The sequence below is a fragment of the Rhipicephalus sanguineus genome, chromosome 2 (assembly GCF_013339695.2).
Source record: "Rhipicephalus sanguineus isolate Rsan-2018 chromosome 2, BIME_Rsan_1.4, whole genome shotgun sequence".
Taxonomy (NCBI): Eukaryota; Metazoa; Arthropoda; class Arachnida; order Ixodida; family Ixodidae; genus Rhipicephalus; species Rhipicephalus sanguineus.
Window position 1 is genome coordinate 60,689,897 of NC_051177.1, and position 22,133 is coordinate 60,712,029.

General features: G+C 46.9%; 1 protein-coding gene across 1 annotated transcript in view; it reads right to left on the bottom strand.

Annotated features, from left to right (window-relative positions):
• LOC119383089 (uncharacterized) overlaps positions 1–21,901 on the bottom strand; it is an 87,155-nt gene extending 65,254 nt beyond the window's left edge. The window contains exon 1 of the mRNA XM_037651081.2: positions 21,652–21,901. The gene's annotated coding sequence lies outside the window, so the exon portion shown is untranslated. The remainder of the gene's footprint in view (positions 1–21,651) is intronic.
• Positions 21,902–22,133: the final 232 nt, after the last annotated feature.

Below are 22,133 nucleotides of genomic sequence, written 5' to 3' on the forward strand. Positions count from 1 at the left end.
TCGCTCTAAAGCGCTGTCATTCAGGGAGTCGTCGGAGCGTGAACAGCGCTGGCTTCATCGCCTAGTCATTGTAATGTCGCATTCAGCTTGAGCCTTTCTTTCTTTCTATCGTTTCTTTTAATTTCGCATGTTTACTGGTTAAGTGGAAACTGAGTTACCTTGGACGAACAATAAGACTAGACAGCATTCCAAAAACTATGGTCTCTTTCAATGAGAAACGACGTGAGGTCGGCGTCGTCAAGTTTTGACGGCTACGCTTGAGCAAATGCGCTGAACTCGTGTATTGCTAATAATTAAAATGTACGTCGTGTATCAGTAGCATAGCAAAAATTTTTTTCCGGGGGTTGGAGAGGGGGAGGTTTCAACCATACTTTATGTATATTCGTGCGTGCGTTTGTGTGTGTGTGTCTGTATATATACACACAAATTGAAAATTTTGTGGGGAGATTGAATCCCCCCTAACTACCCCCTCCCCCCTGGCTACGCCAGTGCCGTGTATGCGTACCCTTCCACTTCAGTTACATTTGGAGGATTGCTCTTCGCTGTGGACAATAGGCTAAAGAAAAAAAATATTCGTAGTCAAGCGAATCATTTCATGAAGGAAGACATTCTTGCCGTCATAGCAGCGGACAGATAACATTAACCGACGTTAGCCAACGTTTATCTACTGTTAGCTGGTTCTAACAGTATGTGAGAATATGCGGTAGCTAATAAAAGAACGTGCCTACTCGAAACAAATTTAATTTGGTCAAGCATTATCGACAGCATCGTTACAGAAAGCACCCGGAAAGGGACCACGAAGACACTATCTTTAAAAATTGCGAGTAATGGTGTATAGAGTCTCATTTAGAAAGTGTTCTCATTCAGTAGTCTTAAAATGTTCTTCCAATGTAATACCAATTCTGATAATGTAATTCCAAGCGCCTATCTATTATTTGGTTATACAGTTATGTTATGATTCTCGTGAACACACTCACTAAAGAGTTTCATATTTACGAAATAATCTTCCAGGGACGCATAGACATCCAACTACTCCTGTACTATAATGCGATAGAGAGAATAGCTCTTAAATTTGATTAACAATTCACCTAAGCATAACATGCTGCGAATCCAAACCGAATGCGTTTTTGCCCCTACTAATGGCGTAGACGGAGACTTTTGCACTACTTAAAAAAAAAAATGTGAGGACGGTCTGAGAAGACCAAAACGAGCTTCTTATAACCCTTAATTTGCAAGCGCCTATCGTGTTTGCGGGATTTGTTTTCATTAGGGCAGTTAAGGTTGTTACTGAATTGTTAGCGAAAAAATGTATAGATACAGTGCCACACGCGCTCATGAAAACCAGCGCATTGCGTGTTATAATTAACTACTTCCTGCTCGAGTTACATTTAATGCCGATAATACATCACTATAAGAAAAAAAGCTTACTTCACTACAAACACAGGCTCCTAAAACAAACAAGGTCTTCGGAGCCACTTTTTTTTGTTCTTAACTAGAAAGCTTTCAGCCATGAGGAGATAAAATACATGAGGCCATAATTTAATTAAAATAATTTACTACGAATGCAACCGAGTCACACAACGAAGTTTGTCGAGTAATTAGAACAAAAATAATATTACTAAGAAGATTATCTCACATAACGAGCTCCACGGGAATGCTGTGGCAGCTCGCAAACACTGCGAGAAAATCAAACGAAGAGAATCAGCGGCAGAGAGTTACGTTGACAAAAGAAGAAACGAGCTGCTACGGGGATTAGCTATACGCTCGGATAAGGGAACTCCTCGCGTAATCCATTAATACAGATATACGCCAGCGCTCTGTATGTGCTCTCAGGGGCCTCCCGAATCACAACGGCTGGCTAATTAGGGAAAGCGTTGTTCGTTAAATAAATATTTTCCCGTTTCTCTTTCAACCCCGTTCTTTTCTCTGGATCCCCTCCTGTCTGGTTGCTTGTTCCCTTCGCCTCTCCATCAGCAGCGAATACGGCCGTGTCTGCGCAAGGAAGAGTGTCAGCATGGCACATCAGTCACCTACACCTGGCGTTGTTCCCACCAACGAAGCTCGAGCGGTGCACGCTGACACGGACTAGTTGTATCGGGCTTGTTTTGTCGCGTGCGAGTGGCGGCCGGCAAAGTGGGCTGGCGCTGCGTCCTTGATGAATGTACCTCGCTAATTTCGTGCAATCATTGCCGCTCGTCGACTTAGCCTAATTTGTCAACCTTCCTTCCATGCTTCTTGTTTTCGTCCCGTCTTTATTAAGGAGGGGAAAAAACATCTCGCGTGCACGGTACCTATCTTCCAAGGTGGCGGGCCACGTGCCTGTGTAGTACAATGAGCTGGGTGGAGCTCACCCCGAAATAGCAACAAGAAAGATGAAGGATGGGATGGGCAAGGCAAGGATTGCATAACAGGGTATGAATAAAAGGCTAAATTGCGAGAAGAGCGAAGCAGCTAGCCTTATGACGGTGTGATAAGACAATGTTTCTTCCTCTTCAGCTCTCCGCTTCCATTCCTTTTTTACTGGGAGCTTGGAAAAGATGTATTGGTCAAACTGAAGTGCAGTTATCTAAACCTCTAGGCCACAACGTATATCTAGGCGTTCTAAATGTCTGCTCTAAACCGTGCTTTCTATTTGGTGCTTGAAATCTGTGATAGTGTGTGTTTGCGTGTGTGTGCTGGCTGGCTCGGAGAAAAACTAGTTAGCTTAAACTAGCCAGCCAGCCAGCCAGCCAGCCAGCCAGCCAGCCAGCCAGCCAGCCAGCCAGCCAGCCAGCCAGCCAGCTCGCTCGCTCACTCACTCACTCACTCACTCACTCACTCACTCACTCACTCACTCACTCACTCACTCACTCACTCACTCACTCACTCACTCACTCACTCACTCACTCACTCACTCACTCACTCACTCACTCACTCACTCACTCACTCACTCACTCACTCACTCACTCACTCACTCACTCACTCACTCACTCACTCACTCACTCACTCACTCACTCACTCACTCACTCACTCACTCACTCACTCACTCACTCACTCACTCACTCACTCACTCACTCACTCACTCACTCACTCACTCACTCACTCACTCACTCACTCACTCACTCACTCACCGAATGGCAAGTTGAAGAATAATACGCCCAGATACGAGGGACGCAACGCTGTGTACGCTGATAAGCACGCACGATCACTTCTAGGGCCGACGAATCTGGCTAGCCTTGCCTCTCAAGGCAGCAGCGACGCACACATGAAAAAAATGAGAGAGAGTGAGAGAGAGAGAGAGTAAGGATCTCGCAACAAAGTTCCGGCTCCGGCCTGTATCCATAGGTAAACACAAACAAGCTTCCCCGACGTGCCTCACAGGGCGCATCGCTGTTCCAGAAACAGACGTGCCTGCTTGAACCCTTCTTTGTTCTTCGCGCGCGTGCTCCACTCCCTCTCACTGGCTGACCAGAACGGTTCGGCATTGTCGAGACACTACCAGATGTTTTCACTTCTGTATCCCTGCCCCCCGTTTCGCTTTGCCGTGCGGTCGTTGCATAAGACGATTCGCACCCCGAAAGAGGCAGGTGCTTGCGTGTGTATGCCCCATTGAACGTGCGCGGAATATGAAATCGGAGTGAGTTACGCCGGGCTCTATGAGTATGCGAAGCCAGGCGGTTCATGAAATAGCGCTGTAGGAGAGACGCTACACCACGTCATCAAAATAGAATGGAGGACATAGAATGGAACACAGAGCAAACATGCAGGAAAAGTCCAGTTTTCCGTTGCCTCCCTCGTTACGTGCCTATAAGTTTCAGTCTAACTTAGCTTCTTTGTCGAAATAACGTTTTTTTTTTCTTTTTGCGGTGTGGAGTCGCTATATTTCGTGGGCCTGCACTTTATTTCTTAGCACTCGTCATAGCTATGGTACTGAGAATTAGCTACAGAGTGTTTATCCGTAGTGTAATCCGAACTACGCAATGGAATAATGAGGAACGCCGTAGTGAGGCACCATCGAGCATTCGCGCAGCATAAGCGCTTCACTGTAGGTCATGTACACTCTTAGACTGGTGACGCCTGTGTTTCTATTTAAGAGATTACAGCAGTTACTAAACTAGAAGAAGACGATGAGGCCCGTCTAATTAGATTTAGGTGCACGTTAAAGAACCCCCCGTGGTCTAAATTTCCGGATTTCTCCACTACGGCGTCTCTCATAATCATATCGTGGTTTTGGGACGTTAAACCCCAGATATTATTATTATTATTATTATTATTATTATTATTATTATTATTATTATTATTATTATTATTATTATTATTATTATTATTATTATTATTATTATACCCGAAGAAGACGACATTTTGCACGCGGCCAAGAAGTCCTTAGGAGGATGACGGAGTTTGCTGCCACAGCCCGCAGCGTAGGCATCCAGATCTGGTTGAGTTCCTGAAGTCTACAAGCATTTCACATCACTAAACCTCCTTGTATGCCGAGAACAAGAATCAGTGTACCGTATTGTATTACGTGGCATTGAAGTGAGACTGGTGAAATGTATATGAAGGCTTGAAGACAGCAGCTGTCGGCGACGAACTGGCCTAGCGCGTTTTCGAGAAGCCTGAAACGGCCGCAAAAGACGAGAGCCCCAGCGCAACGTCCTTTGTCGAAAATGTTTGGTTCTGCTTGACGGCGCACTCAGTCGGTCACTGTTGAGCATTGCATTGTTTCATACTTTGTACCATTGCTCGGTACTAAATTTCCTATTGTTTTTGAAGAAGCGCTACCTCTCTGCAGAAATATTCTGCGATTTCCGGTCGCTGCTTCCTTTCAGTTCACTTCCTCTCTCCACTCTCGCAAGTTGCGCAAAAGTTCGGAATCGTTGCCCCAGTAAGAACGGAATTCGCGGGGCATCGCCTATTTTTCTGTTGTGCTTTCAGACAGCTGCGTTGCTCTAATAGCACCGGCTAAGTTGTCGCAGAGAGCGAGAGGAAAAAAAAAAGCAATGAGCGTCATTAATGACCTGCCTCGTTTTCCAAGTCTCTGCACGTGCTTGCACCACGAAGTAGTTTGAAACGAGCCTCCAGTGGACCCCCCTCCAACCATTCTCATCTTTAATGCAGCGCCATTTAATCCGTATAAGCGGCCGGCACTGCAGGAGTCCGCATTGCATGAAGGTGGGAATGCATTTTTAAACAAGTCCGCTTGCTAGTCGACGACGCAACCAGGAGGGCGTTACTGTTAGACCCGCTATTGCAGCCATTCTCTGAAAACCTTTAGTTTCGTTTCTTCTACTCCCCTTTTGCTATCCTCCTCATTCCTAATTAGTTCCCCGAGTAACTACCACACGCGCGCTCTTGCCTAATTAACGTCCCTTGCTGCGCGCGGGGAGTCCTTTGTGCTTGCGTGCCAGCAATTTGTTTGCATATAACGTATTGTCCAATGTGTGTGTGTGTGTGTGTGTGTGTGTGTGTGTGTGTGTGTGTGTGTGTGTGTGTGTGTGTGTGTGTGTGTGTCTGTCTGTCTATCTGTCTGTCTGTGGGTGTGTGTTTGCAAACGCTCAAAACGCGTGAACACTTCTTTGTACACCATGGCTGCAAGCTTCCGGACAAAACAGCAGCGTCACCGGAGTAACTCCATTCCTGTAAGGCTCGCCTCTTTTGAAAGGCGATTCCTCCTTCTACTGGCCTTCCTGCCTCGAGGACAACTCCTCTGGCATTTCGAGTTCTAAGCGAAGCATACGAGACTTCCCGTTCAGTGCTGTTCCAAAGGCCCAGCGAGTTCGGCTTTAGATATTTTATTTCGATAGCTATTATGAGGACGTTTGAGGCGTATTGCCGCCACTGCCGTTGTCGTGATGTCCCGCTATCGACGGTGCATGCGCGCGCTCCGCTCGTGGTGGTTTCTTGAATATCAAGAGATGTGGGAAGTGTTTGGCTGCATAGCACGGCGATATCCAGACAGACACAGTGGCACGTTGAGAGCGTTTGAAGAAGATCCCGGCGAATTAGTTCGCCTACTGCTTGTACAGAAGAGCTAGCGTGTTACACTGATAGTCTGTGCTTCACATTCCTACCATCTTCCTTACAATGTGTTCGGTTTAAACTGTGTATAAAGGCCGTTAGAACCCGTTATAAAGATGTTATGAATAATTTCGAGTACCTCACACGAAGAATTAAAACGACAGATGACGAAAAGAGGGAGGGAGAAGGAGAGAATGGAAAGGCAGGGATGTTAACCAGTCTAGAAGGACCGGTATGCTGCTACCCTACACTGGGGGGAAGGAAGAGATGGGGGAGATAGAGAGAGAGAAGGAGAGCACGCACGCACAATGAGTCACACACACACATCTCACAGTCATGCTAACGCCGCCATTAGTCTATAACCGCCGGTGCAGGTCTGATGCCTTCGAGAAGTTGAGCACTGCCTTCGTCGCCTTCACCCGCGATGACCTCTCAGGACGACATTCCAGAATGGTTTCTTCCGTCATCGGTCTGGGATCTATGCGAGCAAGAGCGACTGCGAGGGATTTTCTCTGCGCATTGTAGCGAGGACAGTCGCAGAAGATGTACTGTAGTGTCTCCTCGCTACCACAGTTGTCACAAAACGGGTTGTCAGCCATTTGGATTCGAAAGGAGAATGACTTTGTGAAAGCCACTCCTAGCCATAAACGGCAAAGCAGAGTGGCAACATTTCGGCGTAGTCCCGTAGGTGTCTGAATACGCAAATTGGTCGGGCAGTGGCGGTGGTGGTTGTGCAGTCTGCTTGCTGTATTACAAGTGGAGGAAGTCATTTCTTGTGCTGCCGCTCGAAGTTGACTAGCAGCATCGGTCCTTGATAGGGGTGTTGTCTCGAGCCTGTCACCTTGAAGAGCTGATCGAGCAGCATTGTCGGCGTGTTCATTGCCTATCAGGCCGCAGTGACTTGGCAGCCACTGAAATGTCACGTGGTGTCCTTCCTCTAACGAAGTATGGAGGAGATATCTAACCTTGAAGACCAACTGCTCGTATGGTCCGTGTCGCAGGGCTGATAGCAAAGATTGCAGGGCTGCCTTCGAATCGCAGAAGATTGACCATAGAAAGCGTTCTAAGAAAGCTTTCTCATCAGGCCTGTAAGCATGGCTTAGAAACGCAGAGAAGTTAGAATGACCGAAACTCGCACCCATCACGACTTGACAGCATATCTACATATCAGCATATCTACAACGCATTTACGTCGACAATAAAAGGCAAAAGAAGTGCACATTATTTGTATTTCTTGAGTTTTTCTTGTGTGCGAACACACACACGCACACACAAATAAAATGAGGCTTGCATTAGGTTAGCAAGATGGTAAGTTGGGTAAGTTGGTTGAAGTTAATTTTGAAGAAACAGCGCGTTACTGGACGGAAGGACGAGAAAAAGAATGCACAGGACATGCGCTGGCATGCATTAAGTGCATCAGGAAAGTGTGCACAAGCGACCTTCATGAAGGGTTTCAAAATGTTCTTTTTTTCCTGGCTTTGTCAGCACTAGAACTAGACTTACGGAATGGGCGCTATCTGCTTAGGTTTTTATATAGCTGTGTACGGTGACTATCAAAGTACAGTAGTGATATAAATATCATCAGCAGTGCATTAAACTTTCACTTATGCGGAATGAAACAGCCTCGCGAACATTGACGCTGCCTCGTGAACCCAAGGAGAAGAGTGAGTGGAATAAGAACAAATAATGATTGCGGTTCACTGTCCTTCGCCCCTGTATGCGCAACTTTGCCCCAAAGCGTTTGCCAGTATGCTGGATGGGAGGCCATAGGAAGATCGTTAAATTGAAAGAGCTGTATCACGACTCGCAGGGCCCGTAAAACGCAGTGATTACAGCTCGAATGTTATCGTCGCTGATCAGATTTTACGACGTCGTTCGCTAAACTTAGAAGGCACGTGGCTTTCCCTGGCGCTGGCCTGTTGCCTCCGTCAACATGGCTCGGAGTATTTTATGGCTCGCAAATGGTCTTTGCACCTGAGTTAAGAGCCATTCCTGTGCATATCTACACGTGATTGCAGTAGTGGAGAATCCGAGTTCAGCAGTGTCGCTGTTCTTCGTCAGAAGGATTCTGCCGAAGCAACGTGTACAATCTACTGGATTTTGCTTATTCTCCACTAACACTAAGAAAGTTATTTAACGAGTGTTAATATGAAATGTTTTATAGAAGGCATTACGGCATGAAAAAAAATATTAAATGACGTTCTGATAACGACCTAGTTAATAAAAACGAAAGAAGAACGACTGATCTGAAATTGTCAATACCAGATTGAACGCAGTTGGTCAAACTTTTGCCCTCTTCATTCTGTCCGCACGTCTCCTAACGCAATCTTACATATTGCGCCGCTTTACAGCGAGCAATATGTAGGCAGCGAAAATCCGCAATGATCAATTTTCGTTTCGCCATTAGCGCTGCTATTCATCGACAATATGTTTGAAAATCTCTGTTATGTCTGGGAACTATACTACAGGCGCATTTTGCTAACCACAGCCGCGGTTCTGTCGAGGTATACCGTATAACGAAGCCGAAATGAAAAACTGCAGTCTACGTGGCCACGAACTTAGCATAACGAATACGCCAGGAAAAAAAAAGAAGAACGCCCGGTGTGGCTGCAGCACAGAAGAAGCCTTCATTACCCCTGTCGATAATAAACCGGCACCATTCCGAACACGTGCTATCTTAATTGCGTCATTCGAGCGCCGCATTCTCTCCCACTCGCGCTGCGACGGTGGCGACGCCCAACGAATGAGGAATACGAAAGAAAAACAAAACACTTAGGCGTGCTACTCTGTATATATTCACTGACACCTTCGGCCCCTGCTAATGACCCAGTGAGTCCAGAGGAAACCGCCTTCGTGGGATGCATGCATTGAATACTTGCCGACGCACTCCGTCGTTCCATGGCCCGAATTGTAGAGGGAGAAAGCGGCCCCGACCGCTGGTGCGTACGTGCGAATTAAGAGTGACTGCGGTGCGAGCGTGCTGGCGATTTGGAGGAAGCCACGAGAACCCCCACGTAATCGGAGACGGTATACGCGTGGCGTCGGGATTATTGCTGACCTCATGGATCATGACCGCGGACCGCCCACTGCTGACCATCCGGGCGGTCGGCGGAAAGATAGCGGAGTCGTCAGAGAGAAGAATGATTTGCGGGATTAGTGAGGACAAGAGGGGAATGATTCGGCACACGTGAATACACGCTGCTTTGGGCGCGCGGGTGTGCCTTCGTTTTCTTTCGTCCTAGTTTTTATTTGACCTTACTGCTTTACATTTTGCAACGCGGCAATTTCAGGGAATGCATAGTCTTCCTTTAGTCCCCTTCCACCAGTGTAGGGTAGCAAACCGGACGCGCGCCTGGTTGACCTTCCTGCCTTTCCTTTCTTTCTTTCCTCCTCTCTCTTCTCGCATAGAACGTAGTAATTAAGTTGCGATTGGTTGTTTATAAACATAAATAAAGAAAAATGAAGGGGATAAAATTAATGTCTTCAGTACTGGGAGTGTATGAGAATACCATGCTGTCCTCAGATGTCTGTAGAGTATAGGCACGAAACCTGCGCGATACCCGACTTTGAATCTGCGGCATACCTTACACAGAAGAGCGGTGCGCTGGCGATGAAGTGGTGTGCAGCGTGACGCCTCAGATTTTCGGGTGGATGTAAGGATAGCGCCTAGAACATGGAGTATATATTCTAGGCCATCGCCTGCTGTATACAGCGTCTATATATGTATTATAGTGTAGGCATTGTGGCTAAAGCTGACCCATAGCAGACAAGCTAGCCCGCAGTAAACGTTGCTTCTCAAGCTGTGATGCTAAACCGAATACTGGTGGTCCCCAACAAGTTCACTGTGGTGTTAGCGCATTGTTTGGCAATGCCATAGTAAAAAAAAAAACGAATAATCTAACCGAATTGCTCATGTGCGAATGCAGGAGATGGGAAAAAGGGACACGCCTTGACAACAACATATAAAATGTGCTTGTCATCGGAGTTCGGGACAATTATTTTGCGATGGCGATTTTTTTATAACTTATGCCGTATAGTAGGTCACCACCTTCAAAAACGCATTCTCTGAAAAGAAAAGTATTTTTTTTTTGGATTTAACATTTTCAACCTCCCTGTCTATTGAAGATTATTTAGCGAAATGAATTATGTAGTTTACTTGGGCCGTTCGAAAGTTATGACAATTTTCCCAACCCCTCCTAGACGAATCCGAAACCGAAACTGAAGGTTTCTGACACCACAACACCTGCCATCTCGTCATAAATGTCTCTTCGTATGCGTATTACGTAATGATAAATTGTCTAAGTACGTTCTAAAGCTTGCGGGACATGATGTTTTCGATTTATTTTTAAATTTCCACTACACGGCTGCGGCACTCCGTTGTTTAATTGCGCGTGTTTTCGTTCAGCTGTCTGTGCTTTTCGGTACACCATTTCAAGCTCTTGGGCTTAGTTTGGCCTTTTAAGAAGAAAGTTATAGTACTACATGAAATATGGCGAAGTATAGGACGAAAAAGAAGCGTCAACGCAAGTTGGGAAATCAATATACCAAGCGTGGACCCTCTGTGGAACATGTGGATGAGAGTCAGCTGGAGATGCAAAAGGATCTAGAAAAAAAGTACGTGCTTCAACTGGCTCAAAAAGAGATTGTGCCGCTTCAAAGGAGGGCCCAAACTAAGAGCCTGGTGCATTTCAGACATATTGAATGTTTCCTTATTACATGGACATTCGGTTAAAATCTTCCAAGCCATTTTTCTCAAAACATGATTGTTTGCATCCTACAGTTACGCGAACAGTGATAGCTTTCCTTCTAATAAATATTTTCCCATAAAATTTGGCGTGCTATATCTTTATAGGTGTAACTGTGCATTCAAACAGAATGATTGAGAACGAGCGGTAACGTTTTGTACTGTGATCAATTGTGTGCAAAACAGTCCTGCGAAATATCGCTTGTGGGCATAGAGATGTGGAGATCGCGGAGGCTAGATGCACAGGATATTGTCCTCACTATGTACCTGCCTAGTCGCGCTTCAATCGCACCAACCATTTTGCAGTTATGACTGTTGGCGCAACATGCATTTTTTGGCACATTTTGATCTGAATTTTAAAGACGATAGTCTTTCTTGGGGAACTTAAACGCAGAAATTTTGGTCTGTCTGTCTGTCTGTCTGTCTGTCTGTCTGTCTGTCTGTCTTTCTGTTTGTCGGCACGTCACCCGATTCAGCCAACCGGCCAAAGTTGAACCACTTGCTTACCGCCCACCCATCTTGAACAGGTACGGCTGTTCATACTTGTGAACGTTGTCGATCAAAAAGTAAATATTACGCATATCTGAGGCGTAACATCATTAGGTAAGTATTAGGTGGTGTGTTCCTTTAATAGAAAATACATAGATACGCAATTTTAAAGACCTTGATGGTATGCGTTTAACGTTGAGACAGTAACGCGTTTATTAAAAGACTGCCACAGCTGAAGCGATCAGCGGTCCAAGCCGAGCAAGCGCGAGCGCCAACAACAACCGTCTTCGTCTTCTTTCGCAGGCGTTCTTGTCTGCGCCCTACCATGTTACAAATCACTCCCCCGCGGAAAAGGAGCCATCCTGGCGACCTAAGGAACAGGTACAACTGGTGGGTCATAATGCGGTTTCAGTCGATCGACGTGAACAGTCTCGCGGCCGCGACGACGGCGGTCCGTAGGTGACTGAACAGGCTCAATCATATAGTTAACTGGGGATGCTTGACGTAGGACGCGGTAGGGGCCTTCGTACTTAGGCAGTAGCTTTGTGGAAAGGCCAGGAGTGGAGGAGGGAACGCGAAGCCACACCAACGTTCCAGGCGAATACAACTGAGGAGGCAGGCTTTCGTCGTGACGGTCCTTCTGGCCCTACTCGCCCTACAATGTTACAACCCTAGTTTCTTAAGGTGTGCTGAAAATGCGACTGCGCTGAAACTTGTCTTCCTCCGTGCCCTCTGCACAAGCTCATGTTGTGTTTCGGTTTCGGTTCAGTGTTGCATTGTACGAATGACAGGGGGCGCCGCTCTGGCATTCCTGTTTTACCCAGGCGACGTGTAAGTAAGAGAGTTTGTGGAGAGTACTCGTTGAGTGCGGGCGTTTCTTCTCCTTCGGCGCATCGCGCCAAACAGCGTGTTCGGGCTGGCCGGAGTCCCCACCGGTCGCGTTGGTCACCGCCGGTCTTCGCCTGCCGCTGCGCCGGGACTACCAGCCCGCAACACAGCACTCATGTTTCCCGACGTATTGCCAGATGGCGTCCATATCTCACGCAGCGCCTCTTCTATCGTTTTTAGACGACATTTGCAGCGAAGCACGCAGATACGCGGCCATTTTTTTTTTCATTTTTAGCAATTTCATCATTTTAAAGTTTAAATTTACCTGAGCCCTGAGAGCCAAAACCATAATTATAACTTTTGGACTACAGCTGTACACTCTAAGAAAAGAAGGTGTCCTTTGGCTCTTCTTTTATACACGTGACAGTTGTATCTGTAGCACTCTCTTTAGAGAGTAACATTGACTCTCTTTTCGTCGCATTGACCCTCCTAAAAGGAGTCAATGTGACTCTTTATGGTAGTCAACGTGCCTCTATAAAGGGAGTGCAACACATGTGACTCTCACATGTATAAAAGAAGAGTCACAGTTCTTAAAATGTAAACTTTTTCTCGAAGGTGGTGACCTACCTTACTTATACGTGCCTGCTTAGTTGCACCACGCTTGGAAAAATCACTCTGCTGAAGTTTCGGAGTGATTATACCTTCAGCAACTCTAACGCGTGAATGCTGATGAGTCATCAGCACTCACGCTGTCATCAGTGATGCCTCACGCTGTCCTCACGCTGTCAGCACTGACGCTGTCATCAGTGATGGCGGCTTCACAAGAGCCGCCGAAGGCGAAGAGCTCCGGCGAATTCTCAACGGACGTAAGGCCGGTGTGAGTACTGATACTTTAAGTGCGTACGGTGTTCATAGAAAACGCAGTGCCACTTCAACAGCGGAATTTCTGCGACTATATGAGTGTGCAGTAGAGTTCGTCGATTCCAACGAGAGATCTCACTTTTATCGTGGAACGTTCAGCCCCCTGCACTTGATAGGCTGCAATGATTTGTCACTCGATGAACTCAATGATGACACATTGCTAATACACTTGCATCGACATTCTGGGTCAACAACCATATCGAAGCTTTGTAATGGCGTTAACTGCACATTAAACAGGCAAGGTTTGTCAGGTCAACGCTTTAGTGGTTTTCACACTGTGGGTGAACGACAGCAATAAAGAACAACTCATCCACGCGTTCAAACTTATTTCCAAGTGGTCTACTTCTGGCATGCCTCATAATCATGTCATGGTTTGGGCACATGAAACCCCACCAATTATATAATACTTTCCACCGAAGAACCGGTACAGCGTAGAACCACGATATAAGGGAAGATCGACGCACTCGTATCCCACCGGAAGGAAAATATGAAGAGCAGGAACAAACGAACGGAACAAATATGAACAAAGTCCGATTCCGCAACGTCATCCTTTCCGCGGTACATCACCTCGAGGAACACGAAGTCGCACTCCGAGCTTTGCCACTTCTCCATGTTCGAGTCGCACAGACGTGATCGATGCTCCTGAGAAGAATACGAATGAACCTGGCACGGGACAGGGGCGTTTGGGGAGAATCCCTTGCGCTGGGCGTCGTTCGCAGCGGAAAGGAAAAAGAACCACGGTCGCTTCTTTCCTGTCTCCACCTTCGTGATGGACGGCCGGGGAGGCGAAGGGTTCCGCTGAGCAGCCAGCGTGGAGCTGAGGTCAGCAAAGTGGTCAATCGATCGTCCTTGTGACAGCTACGAAGTGACGAAAACAGCGACGATAGCTGACAACCGTGGGGACCAAGTTTAGCGATGTTGCCGGCAAAGTTACATACGCGTGCGTTCACACTGAGTGGTAGTGTAAGTAATAATGAAAGTATTAAGTACTGTGCCACATCCGGGTGGTGTGCCAGAGAAGGAAGAAAGCGACATAAGTGCAGCTGCTGCATTGAGCAAACACTGCACGGCCGCAGTTTGTTCTGTAGGGCCTGTTATTACGAAAGTGCAAAAGTAAAGGAGGCCTCCAGCGGAATCACTATGGATGATTGCGCCTGTTAGCGACAGCAAGAAACCGTCCAGTTCGGACTTTGAGGCGTGAATCAAGTGTGCCAGTTAAGGACGAGTGCACCTGTTACCTGTAGATGACAAAGTAACAACCACGATAATTCGTGCTTGTCGCATTGTTGTCCGTGTATCTTGAATTCGCGTTAACAAAGCCCATACATTTATGCAAACTAGGAAGATCGCAGTTTGTTGTCTTCATTGTTGCTATAGTGGTGTCTGTTTTTTCTTTCTCATCAAATTACGCTTTGAATGCGAAGAAACAGCAGCTTCTTTTTTTTTTTCATTTGCATGGCAAACCGGTTAATACTAGTCAGGGAAGTGTCTCAAATCTCTACCTTTGTTTATTTGAAATCAATGCTATCGGGTCGAGCTGACTCGGGCTGACCCGACCGCATTTACATGCCAATGGAGTTAACTTTTGTCAACCCTCATCTCGCAACCGTGCTGACTTAACTCGACCCGACGCTCGCTCGTACCGATCTGCTGAAGCGTTTGCATGAACGTGGCGACCAGCCTTCGGCCCGGCAAGCCGATCCGACACGACTTTATCGGCTTCATATAAACGTAGTTTATTTTACCATAACCCAGAAACGTACGAAACATTAACTGTGTGCGCAGAAATGGTGAAACAGCTCTCTTCTCACTAGTGCACCAAAGGAGGGGGGACGGGATATGGTTGGGGGTTCTATACCCCCTCCCCTCCGCTCCCCTCCAAGGAAAAAAAAAATCTGGCTACGCCCCTGTCTCCTTTATTGACCCAATGGTGGATGGACAGTGCGTCGCAAAGTGACTTTTAGAGGCAGGAAAGAAACGGATAAAAGACCTTTCCTAAAAGAAAGGGTCGAAGGAAGTACGGTCTGACAGATCATAAACGCTTTTTGCCGCGCAGGTGCTTTTCACGGCAAGCTGTGCTGACGGGCGATTGCGACACGGTGGCGCAACAACGCGATGAGTGCCGTCGACTCCGGGAGCAGCAGGTGCCGTCGCAACCGAAGTTGATTGTGTTCGATTTTCGCTCAGCGGGAGTTTTCGCGAACGGAAGCTGGAGATGTATGGAGGAAAGTTCTTCGTGTAGGCAGGCCGCGAGTGAAATGTCCTAGCGACGTTCTGTGTATTGCTTCATTCCCAGACTTGACTTCTGATTCAGTTTTTTTTTTTGTATTTGTGTAAGTGTTTTTTGTTCGGAGCAGCAGCGGTTTCTCTTTAGATGGGATTTCGCTTTAGAGAAGGGACCAAGTATGGAAAGGAGACGCGAAAGAAAAAGTTTGAACAGCTAGCAAAATGCGGTGCTGAAATGACTGCCCTGTGTGCCGTGCCTGGGGAGGAACTCGAAATTTGACAGCAGCAACATTTCAAATTTGACACAGACAAAAAAAAAAAAGTTTGCAAAAACGGCAAGTGCGTCTGGCCTCACTACAAAAAAAAAATAACTTTAACCTATAGAAGGCAATACACACAAGTTATTTTTATTATAACTTCGTTATTGCGGCAATCATTCTTTATATTCTATATAAAGAGAACATTTTTTAAAGGGGGTACTGGACAGCTTGTGATACACCGTAAGCATTATACATATTGCAGACGTTACAGTCAGCTTGTTGTCTTCCACACATTTGCGTAAAGGTTCTGACGGGGGCAAATCACCTTGCCGAAGCGTCGCCCTCAGACTAGCACACCCAACTTGTTCAACAACAGTTGATCACTTTGTCCGACCTTCAGTGATTATGTAGTGTGTTAAGAGAGGTGCAATGTGCGGTCGGTCACGGCGTGAGCAGCCGGTAACTGCAATTAATCGAGCTGCTGCCGAGTTCCACGACGCCGGGTGCAGTTGTCACGCGCAAGATGTTCGCACGCCGATACCCATTGTGCTGTCACTTCAATCGTGCCGGCGCGTACGCGTGACGCCATGTCGCGTGAGAAAGCTTCGTAGCTTGTCTGCCGGTTGGTCACTCAGAGGACTCGAGAGTGAGTGAGTGAGTGAGTGAGTGAGTGAGTGAGTGAGTGAGTGAGTGAGTGAGTGAGTGAGTGAGTGTGTGTGTGTGACACAGATAGATAGATAGATAGATAGATAGATAGATAGATAGATAGATAGATAGATAGATAGATAGATAGATAGATAGATAGATAGATAGATAGATAGATAGATAGATAGATAGATAGATAGATAGATAGCCACGCACTGACTGCAAAGCCAGCTTAAAACTCAAATATCGTGGACATCTAAAGTCGCTGTACAAGGCTCATATATAGGACGGCCATTCAGACAACGGAAAAGAAAAGCGACACGCACGCACTGCGAAACACGCATCCGATCAATTTCACAAATATTGCAGAACTGGCCTGCCCCCATTCAGCACTCTGATCGCAGCTGCCTTCAGTATAATAAAGTATACGAAATAAAATGCAAGATACTGAGAGTGGTGGTTACCTCCTCCCCCCGTACAAGCTCTCACTCAAAAGACAATCCCCGACCACGGCACCTGCGGCGGGCTTCGGCTAACAGAAAAAAAAGAAAAATAAAGAAAGCTGCCGGGCCCAGCCCCCTCGTTTGGCCTCACGAACGAACCCCACCACCTTCCGTGCGTGCGCGTGTGCGCCTACGGACGGACTTGGCGTCAGTAAATCGGTGCAGCGTCGGGAAGGCTGCACCAGGCTGGAGCTGGCCACGAGCTGAATTCAGTAGGGGTCATAACGGTCGAATCTGTCATTACTAAGCAAATTTGGAAATGACACCTCCAAGTGGCTTCGCGTACTCAAAAACCAAAACTCATTTGTATACCATTTCTTGTTCCCTTCTACTCTCTACATGTTCTTTTCTGGACCTGGCTGACAGCGACACCTAAGCTTGGCACCTCTATGTCTAAAGATGTATGCAACTACGTCTTGATTGTTCGTGCCAGTGGGACTGGATGTGACAAAGAAGCATGATGCACCTGTCGCTAATTCTGTGTTTCAGTTCTGGCAGATCTCGAATGTGTGTCCAGGATGCGCGTGCGTTACATGATTCGTACGGAGTTATACGATGGAAGCCACGTACTAGACATGTCATCATGCAAAACTGAAAGTGTCCGGGACAGTGATTGACCGAAAATACGGCCACAGGGCACGATAAACAGTGGATGACCACTGCCTTGCCGATCGCTTCTGCGGTCATCCTAGATATTATCTTTAACGCACAAGCGCGTGCCGTACAAGCCAAGCCCTTAAGTTCACCTCATCACTGTGCACTTAGCATGTCAGTCCATTCCCCATATATTCTTAACTACCACTGGGAATGATGATCCGGATACTTTTTTTTTATCATCACAAAACATGTATGCGCATGTACACAGCAACGAGGCAACACTGACGACGTACAAGCAACAATACCTTTGATCTGACTTCTTTCTTGCGTCGATGTCGACCACGGAATTCAAATTTCCCGTGATTGCGAGTGCAATTATATGCTGGCATTCTTTAATAAGTATTACTTGCGGTGTTAAATGATTGAATCAAGGCCACGTTGACAATCAGTTCTTGCCACGTGTTTCTCCTTTGCTAGGCGAGCTTGTGCTCTTCTCAAAAACGCGAGTTCTCACTTTCGCGTAGCCCCGTGAATTCTGTTCTAAACGAACCGTGCGGGTTTTACGTCGAACGAGGACGCTCTGGAATGCAGGGGATGACGCTGTAAAATCATTGCGAGACACAGAGCAAGAAAGATATCATTTCTTTGTTGCTCTTCTTCGCCCACATTATAAGTCGATCCCGCAGCTCAGTTTCTCCGTGAACGTGCCGAACCACCTCAAAAAGCTACATGCGCCGACTGGTGAGCAATCAGTACACGTATCTGAAGCCAGGTGTATACGTCTCAACAAGGCTGCACATTTTTTTTGAGAGGTATCTGCTACAGTGCGCGGAGTCGGCGGTTCGTGCGCGGCTGAGAAAGAAAGTGCGCGTTCGACGCCTGCTGGCACGCCGCCGCCGCCGCCACGAGCTGAAAAACCACTTCTTCTCCGCACAGTGCGGCGTTCCACGAAGAGAGCGCGCGGGAAAAGGCGGCGTGAGCGGCTGCCGCTCGAGGCAGAGACGGAACACGCGCCACGCGCACGAGCTCCCGGAAGCAAACAAGAAGATGATGATGAGCACGACGGCAGAAGCTTGTGCCAGATGAACGGCTGTTGGATGGACTCCTTCGGCGTGGTGGGCGGATCAGTTGATTACTCTTTCTGAACAGCCGCCCTAGGCGGATCTCGGACTTTGCGTTTGCTTACTGACCGGTCAAATAGCCGTCGGCTAGACAACCCCGCGATATTACTGGTTGGGTGATTTGCTGTAGCGTAGGTTGCAGTTTGTACTGCGTTGTATGACAATATTATTTAAAGCAATGCCTTCCTGGACATCTTGCGCCTAGTTTTTGAAAGAGTGTATGATGAGCTTCAAAGCAACGTTGAAGGTAATTTCTAATCGCATTCAACGTAACTTGGATGGAGGTCTTCCTCAGCTAGCCGCTTTAAGTACCGCACTAGCACAACCAAGTTAAAGCATTTTTTTTGTGAATTCACGAAAGTATTCTTAGACATTATTCTGATTCTTTTGTGCGTAATTCTCCAAGAACATTAACGCTCTAACTCACTTTCCGTGCAAATGCAAGGAATATTAGAAGAGAACCAAGTAAAATGTAAGTTTCAGTGATCGAGTTGCCTATGACTTTGTTGTTGTTTTGAACAATGCGCACGGCGGCGTTTTGCTACATGTCGGCAGCCAGCCGCCTCTTGCTCTTCGGGACTTCCGTAATAGCTTTTAGGCGGCGCTGGATTTTCGATTAACGATATGCATACAAGAAAACGACATGTTTCGTGCGGTGCAGTTGCGTACTACGGGAATGCCGCATTAGCGAACCTATAAATGATGGCGCTGGACGGTAATATGTTATGATCACATGCATGCGTTACCGACTATTAAGGTGTTTTGTATATAGATTTACGACATTAGATTAATAGTGCGTCTTGATTGCCCGTTTTGTCCAGATCCCGGCTTTTGATAACCGGAGGCTGTTTCACATAAAGCGATTACTATTTTCGTGCCGGATGGAATAAATGGGCGCGGATACTACATGACAATGTCAGAACAATATTGCAGGCCGGCTTGCAAGGTCATTCAATATCCTTGACGTATTCCGCATCCGTTATGGGAAAGAATTGGGTTAAAAAATCAGTGATAGCATCGTATATAAGACAAAAGACCACGGTAAGGTTCGGGATAGGCAATGTACAATACGTTGCGGTTCTTTAACAGACAACAGCACGGTGACGACAACCAACAACCTTCATTCAGCACCCAATCCTCTCTCAATCCCAATCATGCATGTGCCATCCACGGACATTCGCTTATCTGCCCTGCCTGTCACTGACTGTTCTTATTTAGGAACTAATAAGTGTTTTGTATTGGGCTGAATGTGTACTACAAAGCGACTCGAGCTCAGCAGGCGTAATGAAACACATGATATCACAGTTCCTCAGCACATACGGCCGTATAGCTTTCGTGAAAGGAAGTGATCAGACGCATTTGTTTTTTTTTAGAGAAATTCTCGATAACGACTCGCTTGGATCTAGCCCTCACCTTCGGTGATTTGATGCGATGTTGGAATTGAGGAATAACACGTGGACATCAAATATCGCGAAACGATTGTACTGTTAAAGGGAAGCGCTGTGAAAGAAATACTTGATCCGATTTCACAAGAACTTTCTTTCACTAGAACATTACGCTACTGTCAAATCACCTTCGCCAATTATATCTGCACTATCCCAATTAACGGTACCTGTTATTGTGAATCGCTGTAAGGATGAAATGCAATGCTTTGTGAATAAGGAACACGGCTCCAAATGTAGAATGGCTTTTTAAATATATATATATTTCAACATTGGCTTGGGTAGGTTACAATATGTACGAATTAGGATATGCAGATTGAACAACTCCCGTTCATATCTGCGGCAAAACGCTAAGCATTAGCTCATCATTCTTGGCTTGGATAAATGCGCGTCATGACGCAATGCCGCGAGAAAAGAGATCTATCTTGCACCTCCCGCTGACCTGCCCGTCGAAAAGGTTGCGAGTGCGTTTTGCTGCCGACGCTCGTAACACTGTGTATATTTAGGCAGCCGTGGCGAACACTTGACCCAGCTGTCTGGAGAGTATTTATGAAGGAAGCCAGCCTCCGTACGCTATTCATACCGCTCTGGCGTCATGCTTATGACACACACAGGCGACCTGGGCTAGGTGCCAGTTGGTAGTTATTCAAGGGGGCCCAGCGGCACAGGATCTATGATGTGATGGAGGGATACAGTTGAGCACTCATGTTTGGGCCAGTGGCGCATGCGTTTGAAAATACATGAAGAAAGAAGGAGCACGCTCCATTAATTAATTAACGGTTAACAATTATAGAGCGCATTAGAACAACGATACTATGCACGTCGAAATGGCTTGCGCTTAGAGCAGCAAAAATCTTGTACGAGGAGCTTTTTGTGCAAGCAGCTGCGCGTTGCGGTGAAGACACTCGTAACACTGCTCCACATTCACACACGGTATTCGCGCGCTCGTGTTATGGTTTGCACACAGATAAACAAACAGGTACGCAACACTGCTATCAGCTGTTTTCAGTCCGGGATGGCCGCTATGAAAATTCGGATCCGCATGCCATGCGGTGTTGTAACGTCGTAACTAGCGTCACCTTACGACGTTCGCTCTTAAAGCAGACGGTACGGAAACGGTGCAAGTAGTGTGAATGGAGTCGCAAGCACCATCAAATTAGGCAACACTTTAAGGTCGCAGTTACCACTTCTGGTTCGTTTGCCATCGCCTTGGAATGCTACTCATCTGTGTATTGAACGTGCATGCACACTCGCGTATATATCTTTGACGAATATTGAGTGTCCGGACATGGCTTCACAGAACTGGCCAAATAGAATCGTAAAGCTCAATAATATTTTGTTTAATTAGGACTGCGCATCATGGTCAACGGCCTTTGTAATAACATGTTCTTCACTAACGATATCTGCTAGTAGAACCACTCTGGCACTAGGGAATTACTCTGACATTCGACTTGCTTCGCGAATATGGACGAGAATATGAAGTATATCGATTCATGTCAGCATTTTTGGCTAGTTGCCTAATAACTAGAAACGAATTGCTAAATGACGAAAACCGGTTAAATTAGGACACAATACCGAACGTGCACTGACTGCCGCGTTTATTTTCGCGTCATTTTCACCTGTACTCTCATGGCAATTAGTTGACGGACCTGGACAGTAAATGAGCTCCGTTTTTAAATATCACGGAGAGTAGGAACATGACAGACATTTTTATTTAACAGAAGCGCTTGTTACATAGCTGGCAATATCACGCTTTCTCTAACGATTGCCTACGGCAGCTGGTCTTCATTCGAAGCGTAACAACGTAAACCAGTGACATCGCGGTCCGTAGTACTACTACCTGCCCATTCCTTCGCATTCATTCTGCCAGGTGCTCACCTGAGCGTCGATTATCCGGTGTCACTCTATCGCCGCTCTCTTCCCTTCCTGCCTTTGTAGTAATCCACACCGAGAGAGTCGCCGCGCGAGTTTTTTCCCGCCACCAGCGGACACGCCACCGTGCTTCCTAGCTCCACGGGGGCACGCGGGCACCACAGAGACACCACCACGCTGCTTTCCTTGCCACCACGGGGTCGCAGAGAGGAGCCACCGGCGGCTGCGCTGTTGTCGAGTGGACTGACTGGATGTGCCGCCGTCGCTGCGGCTCGAAGACGAGGTTTTCTCTCTCTCTCTCTCTCTCTCTCTGAATCCTCTCGTCCTTTCTCTCCTCCTCCGATTCGCGACTACCACCCTCTCACTTCGCTTCGTGCTCGCGCACGCCCCGTTTCGCGCCCATCAAGAGAAAAAACGACATCGATGTGGAGGCGCTTCGCTTTGTTGGCGACTGACCGAGTTTTCAGAAGAGACGGGAAAATAAAAAA